Genomic DNA, 21,097 nt, shown 5'->3' on the forward strand with positions numbered 1-21,097 from the left:
ATCTGATAGCAGGCAGCTTGATTGTGTATATATTCAAATAATATTTTTGAGACAATTTTACACCAATATATGATTCCACATCACATCCATGTCAGACTGTCCTGCCATCGTATTATTCTCAACATATGATGATGCTATCATACTCCATAAAGTGCAACATGACACTAATAAAGTCAGACATATGTGGTGGTGGTGTTACTGTTACATTGCATGGAATTCAGCTCCTATACCTACATTGGTATAATGTTCAAATCAGACAAAGTCTAAAGCTTTGTGTGTGTGTGGTTGGTGGTATAGTATGATCATTGTATGATCTTTTGAATCTCTTTTCATTTCACTACCACTTAGGAGAACCTTTAACATATCCCCATGCATCCAAATTCCCCTTTTTCCCTCTGACCACATGACCCCCTTCCTGCAAAGTAGTGGAGGATGTCCTCATGCCAAATACGCATACATGCATCATGAAGCAGAGTCCTTCCATGAGCCTCTGTAAGCCATCTCCAGAACACTGGATGTGTGATGGCTAATTCTGTCATGGTGTGGTGCACAGAAGCAGAATGTAATTTAATCAAACAAACACACACATAAGCACATAACCTTAATATCTTCCATCATATAGATATAGGGAGCTGTGTTAAATGGTATAATAATGGCTAGGATTTTATGTGACTTTGGCCATAAGCTTAGTCATGTCCTATGACCCTCGAACATTTCACATGGCACTGTTGTTGTCAGCAACATGTGCTATGTTGAGGTGTGGATTTAAAGTAGGCCTACAAGAGGGTATTACAGTCTGTGATGTGAGTTAAGGTATTGTTGGCTGCTGCTGGCATTAAATTGCATGTTCCTTCCAGAACAGTTGTAGTGATATGCCTCCTAGAAGTGTTGATATGGAATGATACTATGTATATTGTTAGCTTAGTAATGCATATGTTTTTGTAGTGGAGCAGATCAACATTCTATGCAGTTCTCATTCAACCATCACAGTAACACTTGTAGTATGGCACACATGTGCATGTGTTTACGTACCATCATTAGATACGATGGGACATAACATCAATATAAATTTATACTGATTACATGGGCACTTAAGTCTTGTTTCAAGCATGTGTTGCTTGCTGTGATATACACAAAAATATAACATTTTGATTCAATTGCAACCTTGTGGAATTCTTTGTATGCACAATTGTGTTGCTATTTCCTGGGTTTATTGAGGAGGTCACCAGCACCATATTGTGACTATCAGCATTTGTGTCAATAACTGTTCTGTATGAGCCAGAACCAACTTACCTTTAATGTGTCCTAATATGGTATCATGCCACTCAAACACAGCTTTCCAGTGAAAAGCTTACAGGCATATGTTGTTTTATGTCAACCGTAATTCCGTGACATTGCTACAGTTGTATGTCTGTCTGAATAGTACCACTGTGTGGCATGAGATGCATAACCAAGGTTGTATTTGGAGGTGCTGTCACAAATTATTTATTTAAATAAGTGTGAAATGTTAAGGGGAATACACAACTAAGCACATTACCATGTTTCACTTGTTTTTTTCACCTTTCTTCATTCCTACAGTTCATTTGTGTGGCCATTTTCAATACATACACTTCCCAAGACTGGTGTATTTATAATTCAGTCTATGTACACTTGATTATCATCACAAAAACCTTTATTTTAGTATGCCTAAAATATGTCTGTACTGTACTTTGCACTGACTACACCATCCTGTAATGTATTAGAAACGTATTCATTGTCTTAAATTATACCATGGTAGTCATTGTGGCTGTCCACGCAATCTCGCAGCACAAGTTTTCTCTGAAATAAAGTTGTCTGCCTGTCTGAATGTGTTCATGCTCATTTACATGGTTTCCTGGCTGTCAACACTGTTTCTGGCCACAAAATGAATATGCAATTAACACTGCAGCTCAATGTGCAAATGTGTAAACTCCGTGTAGGCTTCACACTAAGCCTACATGGACTTTATTGAAGCCCTGAGCATGTGTTTATTTATTTATAGTTCCATAATATTTTCCATTTGCATACCATGAATTGTATTCAGCTACACTTTATGATCCATATTCTCAGCCTGTATATGTATCTGAATGGGGAAAATAAATATCATTGAATCCTCATTTGGTCAACATCTCTTTATTTGAAAAAAAATTGGTTGGCAGAGATGATCAACAGGTGTGCAGGACTGCACAATTCTCTGGGTTGGGAAATATGCCCTTGGACATTGACACAGCCCCACACTATACGTGGTGGATGTGGGGGAGGGGTTGCTTCTGCATCCCAGACTGCATTCTACATGAACTCAGGCAGGAACTTGCTGCACCATTAGGCACCCTATTCAACCAAAGCCTGAGTACTAGCTTCATCCCAGCTGAGTGAAGGACAACTACTGTCATCCCTTTGCATAAATGTGGAGTGTCCACCGATCCAGGAAATTATAGACCTATCAGCCTAACTAGCCTGATCTGCAAGGCCATGGAGCGGATTATCATGGACCTCATTAACAAGGACATTGGCAGCCTTCAGACACTTGATCCCACACAGTTTGGTTTTGTCAAGGGGAGGACATGCCTGTTAAATTTGACTGACTTCTTTGTGACAGTCAACAAGGCCATAGACAAGGGGAAGACAGCACACACCATCTACCTTGACCTGGCCAAAGCCTTCAATACTATTACCCACTCAGGAATAATAGATAAAATCTCTGAACTAGCATTGATCCATATGTTACCAGATGGGTAGCAAACTGGCTTACTGATAGAACTCAACTCAGCAAAATAGGAGAAGCCACCTCAAGTAGCAGATACATAACAAGCGGTGTACCCCAGGGATTGGTCTTCAGGCCTCTGCTGTTTGGAATATACTTCTTGGAGGTGCAGGCCAAATCTAGTGGGCTATGGTTGACCAGGTTTGCAGATGACTGTAAGCTGGGTGCTGTCAGCAGTTCCCTCTAGTAATGTGGACATCCTCCAAGAGGGTCTCACCCAAATAAATGACTGGCGCCAGAAGCATGGCCTAAAACTGAATGACAAGAAATGGATCATCATCCCTTTTTGGGAGAGTGATGTCCCCACAAATTATCACATTGATAATAAGGTACTAAGCACGGTCTAAAACTGAATGCCAAAGAATGCATCATCATCCCATTTGGGGAGAGTAATGTCCCCACAAATTATCACATTGATAATAAGGAACTAAGCATGCAATCAGTCATGAGGGACTTGGGCACCCAGGTTGATAGCAAACTGACATTTGACCACCATATTGCCTCCATTGTATGGAAAGCTTTATACATGGCCCACCTCATTAGTAATGGTATCTAATTCAGGGACAAGGTGGTCATAACATCCCTGTATTCTTCCCATATAAGACCCATTATTGAGTACAATGCACCTTTCAGCATGCACCTCAGAAAGCACATGCAGCAGCTGGAGAGACCACAGAGGTTCCTCACCTGGAGAATCCAGGCCTCAAACATCTACCCTACACATATAGGCTAAAAGCCCTGTCCCTCTACTCAGTCTCCTACCAACTCTTCAGAGGTGACCTCTGTCTGGCATATAAAGCAATCTCAGAGCCCGCTCTGATGGGAATGCTGCATATCCTCATGGTAAGTTCCACTCCAGTAACCCACACGTGTGATCTCAACCTGGTCTGTGTCATCAATAGGACTCATTGGTGGGGCAGATTTGTGTCTCAGGGACTCTCCCTTTTATGGAATAAACTCCCTTTCCACGTAAAGCAGAGTATCTCATTAAACCTTTTTAAGCACAACTGAGTAACTGGATGGGGAACAGAAAATACACCCCTGGGATTCCACCTGTGTCCCTGCTGGACAGTGGCATAGGGTGCTGACTTGTTGGAACATGGGCTAAATTCTTGGCTAAGCTTGTAAGGACCTAAGGGCCAATAGCCTAGTAACTTCCTATAATCCTATGATCCTATGAAGTCTGAATGAGGAGGTAAAAGCTAGAGGCAGAAGTGCAGCAGCCTGCTGGTGCAATGTGTGGTAATGTGTGCGACTGAAAAATGCCAAAAAACAGAAATGTAACATAATGGTGTGTTCATCGCTTCTTCAGGGCACAGAAACCTGGATAGCAAAGGCAGAGAAAATGATAAACCTGAGCTGTTGTAGACCAAGTGCCAAAGATGGCCAATCTTATGCACTCAGGAACAAATGCTAAAATCAGGATATCAGAAGTGAAGTTAACCTAACATCAGTTCTAAAGATTGTTAAGTACAATAAGTTACAGTGGTTGACGATATGTGCTGGACAGCAAAAGAGGATTTTGTTAATCGGATTGGTAGAGACAGGAAGAAGAAAATATACAATTATATCAAGCCAATAGAGGACGAGATTGTTGAAAGAAGCCCCATGACTATTGATGTGACTGTTGAAAAAAGAGAAAATAGTCTCTGATTTGAGAGAGGAGAAGACAGTTGAAAGAATACTCTCTGACCCTATTTAAAAAGAGGAAGAATGGAGTTATGATAATGTTGGTGATTTTTGGCATATCTCCATACCAGTTCTTGTCTCTAAAATTCATAACTACCCCTGCCAGTATTAATGTTAATTCCTGCTATCCTGCTGTTTTGGTGGAGTTCACTTCCTTTCCTTATAGAAAAAAAGTTGTAACTTCTGACAATTACCTTTCCCTGAATATGAATAAGTCATACTCTACTGCCTTCCAGTCTTCACAGTGGTTGCTGCTGATTTCAAAGTAAAGAGAGGCTGCAGGTGACAGCTGATTGGGTGCGGCCAACAAGAAAGGGGTGTGGCCAACTACAAAGGTGTGAAGCTATGTTACAGTGGGTTTAACCCTAACTATTCTTACCAATTTACATAAAATAAGTGCTCAGTCATTTCTGCACATGCTGACTAGTCTACCAACATATCAGAAATATTTTAAACAAACATTTAGTATATATATCAACAGATATGAAATAACATACATTAAGAGCTACTCATAAACTTGCTAGTTTTTTTACATTCACCTTAAAGTACAGACAGAAAAGTATTACAATTTTGCAAAGCTGGAATTACAAGAACAGTAAGTAGAAGGGCAGTTGTTTCATTTGCACATAACCCCAATCTCCATTACTCACCCCACCCACAGTATCTGATTTAATCTTCCAAGGTAAAAAACAAAAACAACACCAAAAAAGATGACACTGCCATTAAAGTAAGTATTCGTTTTTCACATAGTACTCAGAGTTCAGAGCTTGTGGTTGATCTTACTTCACTCAAATGCACATTACTCTTGAAAGCAAGCTAGAACTGCAGTCATTCCATTCCCACATAGGCATTGCCCCCACCCCAACTCCCTAACCAGAGAATCAGCTTTGAGCCGACAAAGTTTAAAATAAAGAAAATAAAAGACCACAGTTTTATTACTGCATTTCTTTTACATCAGATAGCCAAGAACTTTGCACGTGATCTTACTTCAGTTCACCCATACACACTTTACTCATGCAAGAGTAGAATTTGTATCAACAACAAAACATTACCAAAATGTCCTAATGTATCTTAATTAACACTGCATAAAGATATTAGATAAAAAAAAAAACAGATGTTATCCACAAAACAGCCTTTGTTGACCATCTGAGTTCCATAAGGCTCCTTTCAAGGGAAACCAAAGGTAATATTTATACTACTTGGAGAAATTTGGCCAGGCATCAGGAAACTTCTGCTACTCTTTTTGATATGCGACATGGGATGTTTTACATCCACCTGAGCTATCAATAACTCAGGGAAATGGGGCCTCAGTTTAACATCTAATCCAGAGACTGATACACTCAGGAGAGTAACACCCCCAATACCAACATTCAATATTGGCAATCCATCTATCTATCTGGTATGGTAACAGAATCCAACAAACAACGCCAAATAAATTAATGCAGTAGTTTAAAACGCTTTTCGTCTGCAAAATATGCAGACTTCCTCAGAAACATATGTAAAGGTTACAGTCAGTCCTTATAAAGGAGATCATACTCACTAATTGCTAAAAACATCAATAAAACAATTAAATACGGTAACTTTTAGGAGAGGTAAGAACTTGAAAATGATTCTAGAACAACCTTGTGCTAGTCCTTTAAGGACACATGGCACCTTTAAATGCCAAAACTGCAATCAGTGTAGGTACATTGAAGAAAGTAACAGATTCGTAATACAACACAGGGTATACAGGTTGAGATGTAGAGCTAGTTGCATCTCCAGAATGGTTGTTTACTTAGCTAAGTGCCAGAGATGCTCCGCATTTTATGTAGGAAAAATGGAGCGGAAACTACGTGAACAAATATATGAGCATCAGTATGCCATTATGAAGAAAAAACAGGAGAATGCACTGGCTAACACATCTGTAATTACAATGAACATAGTTTTAAGTTTTTGGTTATTGATGAAATACTTGAAAACAAGAGGGGAGCTCCCTTACCCTTACTTTTAGAAGAATCAGAACTTAAATGGCAAATTAGGCTTAATGCGTATTCTTTTCCAGGATTGAATGACTCGTGTTCAATAAGTAGTGTTTTAAAACTTAGAAGTTTACAGAGATAGCCCAGTGTGGGCTTAATGTTTTACTTTTATGCTATACACTATATATTTTATTTTTATTTTATATTACATTATAACATAATATTATACAGTCATAACAATTAAACCAATGTCTTTGACAGGGCACTACATAGTACTGAATGCAAATACAACCAGCATTAACACATATATATTGTGTAAGTTGTAGTGCGGTTTTTATTATGGAAGCTTTTGATTTATTAATTTACTTTAGAGTTAGACAATGTAGTTTATATTCTTACTGTTTAGGATGATGCTGGAGTCAATTGATTGGAGGAGTTTGTGTCTATGGTAACCTCCTGTTTAATTAACCATATTTAATTGTTTTATTGATGTTTTTAGCAATTAGTGAGTATGATCTCCTTTATAAGGACTGACCGTAACATTTACATATGTTTCTGAGGAAGTCTGCATATTTTGCAGATGAAAAGTGCTTTAAACTACTGCATTAAACTTTGTTTATTTGGCGTTGTTTGTTGGATGCCCTTTGGACTTGCCGGATCCTGTATTGTGTATTATTTAGTGGTTTTTTGGTTTATCTGTATCGTATGGTAACAGAATCCACATTCTCCTGCAGCAAAGGCAGGTATGCTACCTGACTCTGAAATAGAAAAAAAAAGGGTAACGTATGTGGTCCAAGTAATGATGATGAAGACTATTTTTTAAGAGTAAGACAAGATATGGGAATAAAGGGAGATAAAGCTGCTGTGGAATTCAACATTTACCTTAACCATGAGAAAGACAGATTATTTAGGTAGAAACAATACTATACTAGAGAGTCTGTCTAAAGGAATGACAACAGAGAGACGGAAATATGTTTTGGGAGAGGGTATCCCATGTCTCAAGAATTTACTTTTACTGAGAAGAGTAGAGTATATCCAAGCTAATTAAACAGATTACTGGAAAATGATTATAGTGAAAGCATGTAGTAGACATTTTTGACTGGGAATAGAGACATAGCTAACCATGCATGCATTTTAGTGGTCCTTGATAAAAATGAGCACAGATGGAAAAAATAAAGTTTTCCATGTATTTGAGAAAAATAAGTTGTAATGGTGGCACTTTGTTTGGGTTACTGAGACAAGGTCAAGTAGATGCTGAGAAACAGACTATCGGCAATGGTAGGGAAAACAGTAGAAGAAAATGATATAAAGGTAGTAGAAAAAAAAGTTACAGAAATATAGAAGTAAATATGACAGAGAGGTATGTACACTGAGGAATAAGAGAGGGAAGAAATAACTGAGATGTAAGATTGATGCAAAAGATATGTTGAGCACTGAGATTGACTGTACATATTGTAAGGGCTTTTGATGGTGAATGTGGTAAATGGCAAGGAGGTATTTGATTATAAAATTCAAATAGAAATAAGATGAAGAGGTGAAAGACAAAAAATATATTGGCAGAAATGATAATGGAGGAGGAAAAAGCTGACACTTTCATACCCTTTACTTGACTTTTTTGATAACACAGTGGGACTGGATCCCACTGATTGGTTATGGAGATCTGGGCTGATTAGATATTACCCATAGGAAGCAGATCATGAAAATTTAGATGAGGAGATAAGTGTTTGTTGGGGTGGGCATCTAACTAAAGCCTGAGTGATGAATTGTAGAAAGGCCAGTCAAGGGATGGGTACCATACCGTATGTTTTAATAGGTGAGACAATAACCTCAGGAGAACATTAGGCAGAGTAAAGAGGACTTAATGATAGGGGAGGGTTTCCAGTATTTGAAATTGCAAGAGCAGCTATGTTACCAAAACAGGGTAGATGCCAGAAAGATATAGCTAATCAGTACATACATGCATACATACATACATACATATATACATACATACAAATATTTCAAGCACGGGCATTAATGGCCTTCTAGCTTGTCAATATACCAAAACACTTATTCCCATAATAAGTATCCAGGCTGTTCTTAAAAATATTTAAACCAGTACTTGCTTTAATGTAATTTGGTAGTTTGTTCCATGCATCAGCTACTCTGTCAGAGAACCAAGTACACTTCTCATTCCTATAGAATCTCCTACGTAGGTTGTCGGATGATTCTCTAGTACTTTTTGTTAACCCCAAAGATTCCCAGAGGTAGTTGTCTCTAAATGCCTTATATACCTGAATAAGATTTCCTCTTATATCTCTGTAAGAGACACTGTACAAGTTCAGATATTTTAGTCTTTCATAATGACTTACATTTTCACCTCCATGGATACCCTTGGTATATTTCTGTTGTACTCTTTCCAGTTTACTCATGCTTGTTTTCTTATAAGGTTTCCATATTGTTATTCCGTACTCAAGTTTGGGTCCAGTTTAACTAACAAACAATGACTTCATTATTTTAGATTTCCTAGACTTTATAAATCTTTTTATACAACCTATAGTTCTATAACTATCATTAATCATTTGGTTGATATTATTAGAAAAAACTCATAGCTGAATCTACCCATATACTCACGTCCTTAAATGAGTCTACAGTTTCAATCATTGCATGCTGTATTAAATATTCCCCTTTCAATTTATGTCTCCCAAATCTCATATGCTTAGTTTTTGATGTATTTATTAGCATATTATTCTTCTGTGTAACACATGTAATCAGTTTACCCAATTTCAGATCATCTGCATATAGGCTGTAGAACACCTCAGGTAAAAAATTTAGGTCTGAAAGATACAATCTAAAGAAGTAAGGGCCTAGGACAGAGCCCTGTGGGACACCATGACTGCAACCAAGGATTTTGCCTGTCCAGTGGCCTATACCACTAATTAGTAATGATATTAAAACACATGTAAATATCTTGTTCACCAGGGTAGATGGGCCTCTCCCAAAGTGGTGAAAGCAATGTGAGCCAATTTTTTTTTTTCAAAGACGGTATGTAACTCTTGATAACTAATAGATTTCTTGCATATGGAGAAAGTTATGGAACAGAATGCCCATCCACATAAAACAAAGCTCATCCCTGACTACTAGTATAAAGGGGGCTTTATCTCATGCATGGGTGCCCTCAGGTTATCTATAGCATAATCTCAGTCATTATTATTAGGGGTTATATATAATCATTGGCCATTGAATGGTTAAGGTCAACCTCTAACTAATTGGAATAGGTTAATTTGAGTATAAAATGGAAATTTGCTAGACTTAAAATGGCCTTCAAGGGCAGCTAGCCTAGTACTTACCTATGAACCTATGAAAAGAATCAATCACTAAAGGCAAACCTCTTTGACCAAAAAAAAACAAAGATTTTGATTCCTACTTAAAATGGGAACCAGGTAAGCAGACCCCCCCCCCCATCTCAAAAGGAGTATTTATCTTTGTATTGGAGAGATTAGCCAGAGATTCAAATAAAGATTGACTTTGACTCTCAGTATATGGAGAAACTGAAAATAAACACAAAACTGCCATATACATAGTTGCAAGACTTTTACAGACCTTTTATCCTTCTGTCCATTTTTATAACAAGCTAAATTAAAGTATATGTCACCAGTTCAATCATTACATCAATAAAACTCCCACCAATTAAACTTGCTACAAGGATGACCTAATTAAAAGTTATAAACCATTAATTAATTAATATTTAATGATAGTTCTTACTCTGTACAGTGTTCTAAAATTCTTCTAAGAGAGACAGAGTCTTAAATTGCTGACTGAATTTTAGGATTGGTTTTCAATTGCTAGAACTATTTCTTTTCTTCTAAGATACTGGGCAGGATTTACGAAGCCACCGTGTAAGAGTTATAACTCTTACACGGAGGCTGCAGTTAAACGGAGTGATGTCAGCATGCTCTGCATATTCATGAGAGCATGCTGAATCACACCTAAGTCTAACACGGTCCGTGTAAGACAGTAGGGGGCATGTCCGTAGGCAAAGCCCTGCAAGCGGACACGCCCCGAGAAGAGTAAAAGTGCCCAAAGTAAACACCCACGACAGAGTCCACGGAAATGTGAATAAACACAACACAACACATGCCCCCACAGACTATGAACAGAAAATATATAAATGAACATGTGATATATTTTTTTTAAATTGCAAAGATGTTTAACCATGAGTGCGCTCATTTGCGCGGGCGTGCCCGTAGCGCAGCTACAGTTAGCAGTCAGTGGGAAAGCATATAAGAACTAAATATGCAAAGTAAGCCAAGAAGCAATAGCGTAGCGGTAGAGACGTCAGCTGAAGAGCAGGCATTCATGGTTCGAGCCCCCACAACACCAACTTTTATTTTTAGCAAAATAAGCACGAAACAAGTCCCTGACAAACATGTACACATATAAAATCACATTTTATATAAAATGTAATGAACTAGTCCATTTATTTTGAATAAATATGAGGTAACAAAACAATAAAAAAATGCCAGATGTGCCTATAGCTGAGCTACAGTTTAACAAGGTGAGTGCATCTGCCCGTAGGTGAGCAGTGGTTTAACAGGTGCAAAATGAGTGCCCATAGGTGAGCAGTGGTTTCACACGCTGAAACTGTGTGCCCCTAACTGAGCTGAGCGTAATATGCGTGCTAACAGCCAAATGAAGCGTAAACCAGCATACCCCGTTTGCGCGGAGCTGCGCACTGCACCAACAAGCTAACCGACAGGCAACGTTGAGCAAGCTGTAACAAAACTGCCTTTACACAGACACACTCTCTAGCCTGTCTAGACAGTCATAAAATATAAAAAGCAGTGGCCAGGTTCGAACCCAGGATACCATGCACCATAGTCAAGGTACTGAACCACTAAGCTACGACAACTGTACTCAGAAATGCAGTAATAGCAAATACATAGGAATGAATAGAAAGTGGAGCATGACAAAGCAGGTTTTGTGAAGTGGATACAATTCCAAAATGGCCAATCACAGATAAGTGCGGGAAAAATGGCATATATAAGCCCCATAGGTGGGAATACACCGCATAAATGATTGTAGAACTGACTTGCAGCCAGAATGTCAGGTGTAGGTGAGGGTAGTTGCTTTCGAGCACAGAGGTGGGGCATTGAGGAGTCCAGATACATGGTCTGGCTCCTAGTCCACAATCATGAGGCCCAACTCATGCAGGGCCAGGTCCTGTGGGGAGCATATAGGGCTGAGGCGTGGGACCGGTTGGCTCATGATCTTACCACTGCCACAGGGATTCCAAGGACACCTGAGCATGTCCGTCACCACCATGCGGACCTGAAGAGACGCAAGCAGGACCAATTGAACCTTTGGATCCAGGAGGCCCGGCAAATGCCCAACGCCCCACTACTGAGTAAGTTACATTTAATTATGTATGTAAGAAATTAAATTAGCTGATATTATGGAGATGTGTATTCCAATATTACTGCATTTATATTACAGCTGCAGGTGTCCGTTCTGCGAACCGCAGAGCCTATGGCGATAGGCTGGTGTGGTTGCGCCACCAGGCAGGTCAGTAATCCACTCCCAGTAACTGTAAAGAAATATAAAAGTATGACAGTTAGCAAAAGAGTGCAGTGTAGTCACTAAGTAATAAAATGTGCAAGTAACAGTGTAAAAGTGTTTGCAAGTATTGCTTGATTACAAAAGTGTGTTGCAGTCTGAAATCCAAACAGAAAAATGAAAATGTCTGAAATAAAGATGCCCCATCTATAATATCATAGTGCACAACCTGCAGCAGGCTGAAAAGTACAGCTGCAGAAGATGAGCAACTCACATGTGTGAAATATATCGCTGTTGAAATACTGAAACATGACAGAAGTGAGACTGCTGGAAAGGATTGTAATAACTACAGGTAAAACATGTCAATAAAGCCTAGAAGTAAGTACCATCCTGAATAGTAAAATGAAAACAAGTGAGAGGGTGAGAGAAAGAGTTATGAATCCACCAATAAAGTAGTAATAACCCCTGTATAAAGTATACTGCAGTCAGTACAGAATGAAATGAATGTGACAAGTAGAACCAAATTGCGAAATGTGTCCAAAGTGTTGCTGCAGCTGGAATGTGTATCCCAAAATCTGGATATGTTGCTCTCAGTCTGCAATATGCAGATAGTATGATTGTCTGAAATATTAAATATCCACAGTTGTCTATAGCTATATAAAGCAAATGTAGCAGGATGATGTAGCTGAACAAAGCCAGATATGAACGTGTATGAATAACAATAAAATGTATATTGATGTAGCAGTAACAGTCCTATCACCAAATTGAAGTAGTTATCATATAGGAAACTGTAGTTAGAACAGTAGTGTGTATATATCTGTAGCTATTAGAAATGTACAGCATATGTATAGGTATTCGAAGGTGTTAATCATATTTTCTTCACCCCACCCTATAACCACATATAATCCATTCCACGTGAAAATGGTATGTGCAATCACAATTAACACCCCTGGACATTTGTCCTGATGGGTCATAAATATTTGCATGTCCATTGATGCATCTGCCCTGTTCATACATCCAAACCTGATGGCCTGTTCCATCAATCAACCCTGCATGTTGTTGGACTGTGTATTGCTGTTCAAATTATGCATGTGTTATGCTTGCTTTTCAATGGTGTGAATATCTGGGTGTTTGGTTAATGGGAATACTAATGCATGCTGTTACAACTAATTGTGAATGGTATTGTATGTTACTAACCCAAACTGTCATGACATAATGCAAAACATAGGACGACAGGGAAGGCGGGTTCCAGCAGACCCACCTCTCCCACCTCAGCTGGCGAGTGCACCTGGCTCTAGTGCCCAGTCTGGACCCTCCTCCAGTGGCCCTGTGCCACCTGCGGGTGGAAGCGCTGCAGGGGATGGGGCCTGACCCCCTCTGCAAGTGTGGCCGGAGGAGAACCACCACTCATCCTCCGTAGCGTCCGGACTGTGGTGCGTAGGGAGATCCGGGACTCTGTTCTTGAGCCCCTATGCCAGCTTGAGGCACAGGTGGAACAACTTACGGGCATGCCTGTTGCCCGGCCTACACAGCCCCCAGCACAGCCCCGTCCTGGGCAGTGAAGGAATAGTGGCAACTGCCCATGGGTGGGGATATCAATTCCACTGTTGCCATCTGTGGGCTCATGGGCTCTGGATATCCAAACCTCCGTCCCCATCAATTGTGTAACCCCCCCACACGTGTCATACACCGCCCCTGTATGCGTCTTGTTTGTCTTGTCTGTTGACCTACCCAACCTACCTCCCCAGCTATACCGACTTCCTTCACCTGACATACCACTCTCACCTGAAAAAAAAAAAAAGGGCACTCTGTACCCACAAAAAAATTACGCACCATACATAGCTGCCCATTCTGCACATATGTCTATTAGACATGGAAACTATCAATTACAATTGGCTGTACAACAAGTATTATTGTTGTCCTTACACCTCTCTCAGGGGTGGAAGGTATCAAATGTCACACCAAATTACAAACATATGCACAGCTGTTGCTGATGAAGAAATGGGCAGCTATGGGCCTTACCTACATCCCTCCTGCAAAACCCAAGCTTGTTTCCCTACTGTCTTACCCTCTTTGTGACCCCTTTTTCACCACTTTCCTGTCTCCCCATTTTCATTTCTTTCAAAGAAAATAGCGCGGATGTGCACAAGAGTAAGCATGTTTAAGCAGTTGTAAGTGGGTGTGCGCGGAGCTGAATGCCAGTGCGCATGCGGGAGCTCCGCGCAAACCAGCGCTAACCCGTTTACAACTGCTTAAAAGTGCCTTAGTCATTCTGATTGACAGGTCCTGTAGTCAGTTCAAAAGCAAAATAAAATCCCACTGTCAGTCCCGAACCCAGGACCTTGGAAACAGTAGTCTGCATGACTTACCACTAAGCCATGACTGTTATACAAGAACATTGTGCTAAAATAAATATATCATGTAATAGTAGGAATTAATGTAAAGGGAATATAGGATGTGTAGTACACAAAGCATGTCATTTAGAATTACTGTCAAAACTAGTGGATTTCCATGATAGTAGTGTGTGAACAGAAACAGCCATGTAAGTTGGTAGCTAGTAGGTAATCCTGTCACTGTAGCACCTTGCAAGCCACACACATACTCGCAGCAGGATAATCACTGCCCATACCCCACAACCTCTTACAGAAACACATCCGGACCAAGTAATAAAATATGTGGAGCAAAGGCCCAAAACCAGGGACACATTACAAATAATGTTACAACAAACGCAGACAGTTCAGAGAGTAACAGGGTCTGCATTTTGTGGGATGTTTGGAAGGGTATGAAGTTTGAAACTTGAATGTTTGTCACTATATTCTGACTTGAGCCCAGAGTGATTTGCCAGAAAAAGCTGTGCATGAGATATTGACCAAAATATGAGGCAGAAATGTGGACAACCTGCAAATATTTGTACACATGAGAAGTCTGACACCACCATATTTGAATAGTTAAGAGCCTAGACATAGCAACAGTGAATGACTTACAGGGATGCCCCACAGAGTCCATGTGAAATGTACAAACAGTAGGCAGAAAGGTGTAACAACACGTGCAATGGTAACTATGGAGTCCTGAAAGTATTCACCACTTGCATGGCAGAATAAGTACAAAATACATATGCTCATGCTAACCTACAGTCACAACTGCAGCATACCAGACAATTTAATGGGTGTACCCCACTGGTATGTACCATTCCATGAGGCAGATAACAGATGAACCTGAGAGTCTCTGGGGCCTGATCAGCAGCATACTCAAATACCCTAATAGATGTCAAGGCCCACACCATGGCCAGACCACACTGCATGCTGTAACACCCTAGCAGATATAGCAAGCATTCCAAGGTGTGAATGTACATGGAATATAGGACAGCTACAGCAGCACACTACAGTCAGGACACCTAGCAGGCATACAAGTAGTGACTGTAAAGGGCAAATATTGAAGCTTTAGCAACAAAGTGCAAGCAAAAGTGAAAGGAAAGCACACACACACATTAACAGTAGTAGTAGTTGTAGGTGTCAGTGTACATACACAGTTAGTACAGGAAACTGGAGAAATGAATGGAGGAATGTTAATCTACAACACAGCTGGAAATATGAGAGATACCAACCTTTACACTCACAGAACATTGTCCACAGCATACCAGCATGGTCCCTGCCCTTAAAATCTGAAAGGGCTACGCCTATCTCACATACCTTTTTATAGCACTGTTCTGAAATCACAGTGAGAACTGCAATCAGTACACAACTGGCTGCATGCAATTAGCAAATGCTGGCTAACAATTGGTGCAGAGGCCATCACATGGACATATGCAGATACCTACAAAAGTATGCTGTACTCCCAGTCCACACATGCAATACTTTCATTGCACCCTGAGGAGGACGTGAGAGACAGACAGACAGAGAGAGAGAGAGAGAGAGAGAGAGAGAGAGACAGAGACAGAGAAAATTGAAATTAAGCAGACACAAACAAAACTGTTCAGCAACAGCCACCTGAAAGCTGACAACTGGCAAGTGGAGCAGCAGGACAGAAAACCAGACTGCAACACAAGCAGCTGTGACAAACACAGGTAATGTAAAGTAATACTATAAAGGTCTACATACTGTGAACTCTCCATATGTGTCATTGGTCTGTATCCATATGTATATGAAGATGTGTAAAGGGGAGGGGACATACAGCAACTGTCAGTGAAGGCTGTTCATACATTTGTATGTGAGAGCATCTATGTGCACATATCAACGTAGGTTGACTGTAGGTTGTAGTGCAATGTACAAAGTAGGTTTCACAGTTATATATGTTTAGCAGTATGTTAGTGTGTGTATACAGTATGGTAGACAAACATGTTGATATACCTGTTTATCATATGGATACGTATGTATGTCAAAATATGTATGTGTATATATATATATAATATGCATATATGTATACATACATAGAGAGAGATGTAGGAATACATAGACAGATGTAGATAGATAGAATATGTACAAACATATATATGTAATGCACACATACAGATATAGATATATGTAGATACATATACATAGACAGACTGATCTGACTATCTACAGGTATGACTGTATATGACGACCTCAACACCCCTGTCCCACCCCTCTGTCACTCTCACCCCTCTGTGTCCCCCTCTCCATATCTATAGCAATATATGTACATCAATATATATATGTGTATATGTATACAGACATATATATATATATATATATATATATATATATATATATATATATATATATATATATATATATATACATATAGATATATCTATATACATATATATATATATATATATATATATATATATATATATAGAGAGAGAGAGAGAGATGTATATATATTCTGAGTGAGGCACATGTGTACAGATGTATTGCAACAGGTGCCTGGTGACAAAGGCATGGAGTGAACACCAGTGTCAAAACCGGAATACCATACCCCATTTCAAATCACCTACACCAGTAACCACCAGATATGTGACTGGCTGCCCACCACTGCATGTGTCAGGGGTGAACAGGGTCATAAATGTGTACAATAGTGCCCCCAATGATATTCACAGTGGCACACTATTCCTGGAATACCTGCACATGGTATGTGTCAGCAGACATGGTCTGTCAGCTATGGACATGTAGGTCGGTGTACCCCTCCACACCACATAATGGATGCCATGGTATGGACCTCACATGACAGTTACAGATATGGAGAAGGACACAGTGACATGTACAACACTGTGACAATGCACTCAAAGACATTACCAATGCACAGTGACTGACAACACCACAGAGTACACACATACTTCCCACATAGAGGTTACCACTCCCGGATTTACATACGTAAGTCACACCCATGACAGATGTCCAACAACCATAGTAACACCTCACACCATCCACAACCTAAATGACTGCTGTGTGTCATCCATGCCAGTGCAATAGAGAGCACATGTGTAGGCAAAAGTTCCTACCCACAGATAAGACATACCCTGCAATAAACCACACAGTGTTAAGAAGCAAGACTCCCTATGAGTACATGTCACACATACCCCTGCTGAATGTTAGTCAGATAGGTAATATGCCATATGAGTCACACTGTGTAACTGTGTGACAACAGCAGGTACCATCACACCACATGTGTCACAATGGTCAGGGTAGCAGAACAGTATGCTGCTGTAGTCCCAGGGGCAATAGCATATTGTATAGTATTGTATTGTAATGTAATGTATTGTGTTGTATTGTATTGGTATGTTGAGGTGCCTCCTTCGTGGAGTGGAACCACTGCTGCTGTGCGCTAGTGTACAGGTACATATCCTGTAGTCAGGCTAGTGTTACATAGCACTTCTATATGTGTGTTTAGCTCCTGTCAGAGTTTATGTAGCATGCAACTGGGGATACCATCAGGTCCCAGTCATGTTGTGTATTCTGCTTTCATGAGGGCGGCTCTCACCTGGACATCTGTGATGACAGGGAGGTAACAGTCAGCTGGGATAACTATGTCTTATTTTGGGGGAGAGGGCGGGGTGACACCTGCACTGAACCTGTCTGCCACAATGTTGTCAATATCTGTGGTTTCAGTGAAATATTTGTTGTTGTGTACTAACTATGGGCATAGAGGATGGATTCTGACCAGGTTGCTAACATAACTGAAGAAGGCCTTCTGGTTATCTGTAGTGTCCTTCTTGATTTCCCTCTCAAAGTTGCCCATGGATGTTTGCATGATGGAAAATAGATCCTTACTAGTGCTGCTCAGACATGCCTTCCCTTTATGGAATTATGCTCTGTCTTGCAGTAGCTTCCATCTTTTGTAATACAATCTGTCTATGGCTGGGGTCCACCAGACAGGATGCTGTCCCTTTGTGGAGAGTGTCTTGGTCATATATGGGATTGCATGATCCATGCATTCTCAGAGATGTCTGTAGAAAGCATTTGTGTAGGGGTCAGCATTGTGGGTTGTATCTGCCACTGGCCCAGTGGGCTGAAAGGATACCATGTCACTGTTACAAAGTGTAAAGTTTGCATCTGCAATGTTATTCACTATAGTTGTTTGTGGTGGTGGTGGAGGTGGGATATGTATATCCAGGGCAATTAGTGTGTGGTCAGCTCACAGTAGTTGATGATGTAGGCCATACAGTACCTAGATACAAACCCCCAAAGTGAGGAGGTGCTCTGGACCTGAATCAGTGTTCTGACTGCTGGGGTTTGGTAGTATGTCGTATGGAGTGTGCCACGTACTGTTGCACAGTTGCTGGCTGAGCACTGATACCTGGCCATTTACATGTGTATCCACCAATAGACAGACAGATGCTATATATGTGAGATATGTTGTATCATAACAGTCGAGTAGCATGTGTAGTATGTGTGCCAAATTCTGCTGACATATATTGCTGATATCAGGTTATTTTCTTTTTCAGGTACATGGCTCACCCGCGGAATCCCGCTTACTCCACAGCTGAGGATGAGGAGATACACCAGAGCCTGGTGCGGGATTATGCAATACTGTTTTCCCGCACCAGCCAGAATCAGCAGGAGAGGGCTGCACTGTGGCAAGAACTGGTCCCTCGGGTAAATGACATAGGCACGCATAGTAGGACATATGAGCAGGTACGACATCACTGCAGTGATTTAATCAGAAATGTCCATCAGCGTGCGTCGGATATCCACAGGCAACAGGTCGCCACAGGTGGTGGGGTGGCTACACATCCCCCACTCACCAGACTGGAGGGACTACTCATGAGTGTAGTGGCTTCAGTCCGCCAGCAACAACAACAGCAGCAGACATGCATTATGATGGAGGCTGGTGCCACGCAGCAGCAAGACAGTGAGCGTGCAGGTAATATGCCATATGTATAGTTGACTGTTGTGTACACTGGTAGTTAATGCATGTGTGAGGTGTGTCCTTGGTTTGTAGCTGTCACCATAGTATTTAATGTGCAAGTGTGATATCCTTAATATTAGCAGCTGACCTGTGAAAGGCGACTGTTGTACTACTGACCTGTATCATACTCAGTAACAATGGCATAGTTGTGCCCACTGACATTAGTTTCTTCACGTCTGCAGGTCCCTCCGGTGTAACAGCAATGCAGCCTATCCATGCTGGTGAGTGTGTATTAACAATACCTGTAGTAGTCTTGATAGTAATAGTAATATTAGGCTCACTTAGTAGTGCTCTTTGTATGCATGTAGGTGTGTCTGTGTCTGTGTGTTGATATCACGCATACTGAGTACTGTACAATTGTGTGCAACTGCGTGCATGTGTACGTGTGCATGTGTGCACCTGTGCATGTGTGCATGTGTGCACCTGTGCATGTGTGCATGTGTGCATGTGTGCATGTGCGCATATGTGCATGTGTGCATGTGTGCATGTGCGCATGTGTGCATGTGTGCACCTGTGCATGTGTGCATGTGTGCATGTGTGCATGTGTACACCTGCGCATGTGCGCATGTGTGCATGTGTGCACCTGTGCATGTGTGCATGTGTGCATGTCTGCATGCATGCACCTGTGCATGTGTGCATGTGTGCATGTGTGCATGTGCGCATGTGCGCATGTGTGCACCTGTGCATGTGTGCACGTGTGCACGTGTGCATGTGTGCATGCCTGGACCTGTGCATGTGTGGATGTGTGCATCACTGGTAATGTGTAGACTTTACAATCCAAAAACAGCAGATGTCAGACTCCCCAACACTCGAGACTTTGGATACCGATAAAAACAAAGTTTTTAATCACATATAAGTTAAGAAACACTGGAGCTCTTACACAGGGTTAAGCGCTTTCATCTGTCAATTCGCAGATTTCCTCAGAACCATTATGCTCCTGCATTTCATTGTATTTAAACACTTTTAGGCGCCAAAATTCAATTACATTAAAAACGCACTCTATATTAAAAACAATTCAATACATTAAATGTGGACCATAAATGAAATTCATACTCCTACAAAGTGTTGTCACCATGTTTACACTTGTATGAGATATTTTAAATAAATAAAATTAAATTAATACTATAAATAATGTTAATAAAATACATGTTCATATTACTGTTCATTTCAACTAGCACTTGATATGTTATACCAAAAGTGATGTTAGATTACATAAGTATATTAAGGTCAAGCTTATATTCATCATTCTGTAATGTCTATACACATATTTAATACACATAAATAAAACTGTGCCTAAAATTTATTACAATATTCGAATGTATTGTTATCGGACATGAATGAATTGTACAGAAATGTATTGCTAATGGTGGTACCACTAATAATAAGTATTCATAATGGCTTTTGTTGTGGTGATTGTGCAATACTAATTTAATTCCAGAAAGGGTTTAACACTAATGTGGTCATTTATACCAGGTAATGTAGTTGCGTCAGTACATATTTGCCATTTGCTTTCTATCCAGGACAGGTATGTCTTCCAGTTCCCTCCTTTATCACTAATCTCTACCTGGTCTATGATGGCAAACTTGAAACTGTGTTCATTCCCCTTTTCTACAATGTGTTTACATAAGGCATTTTTTACATCACCCTTTTTTATCCTGTACATGTGCTCATAAATACGTGTCTTTAACTTTCTCTCAGTTTTGCCTATGTAAAAGGCTGGGCATTTTGTACAGGTGGCTATGTATACTATGCGTTGTGTGTTGCA

Source organism: Protopterus annectens, chromosome 5.part1 (genome assembly GCF_019279795.1).
Source record: "Protopterus annectens isolate FY-2018-M chromosome 5.part1, PAN1.0, whole genome shotgun sequence".
Lineage (NCBI taxonomy): Eukaryota > Metazoa > Chordata > Ceratodontiformes > Protopteridae > Protopterus > Protopterus annectens.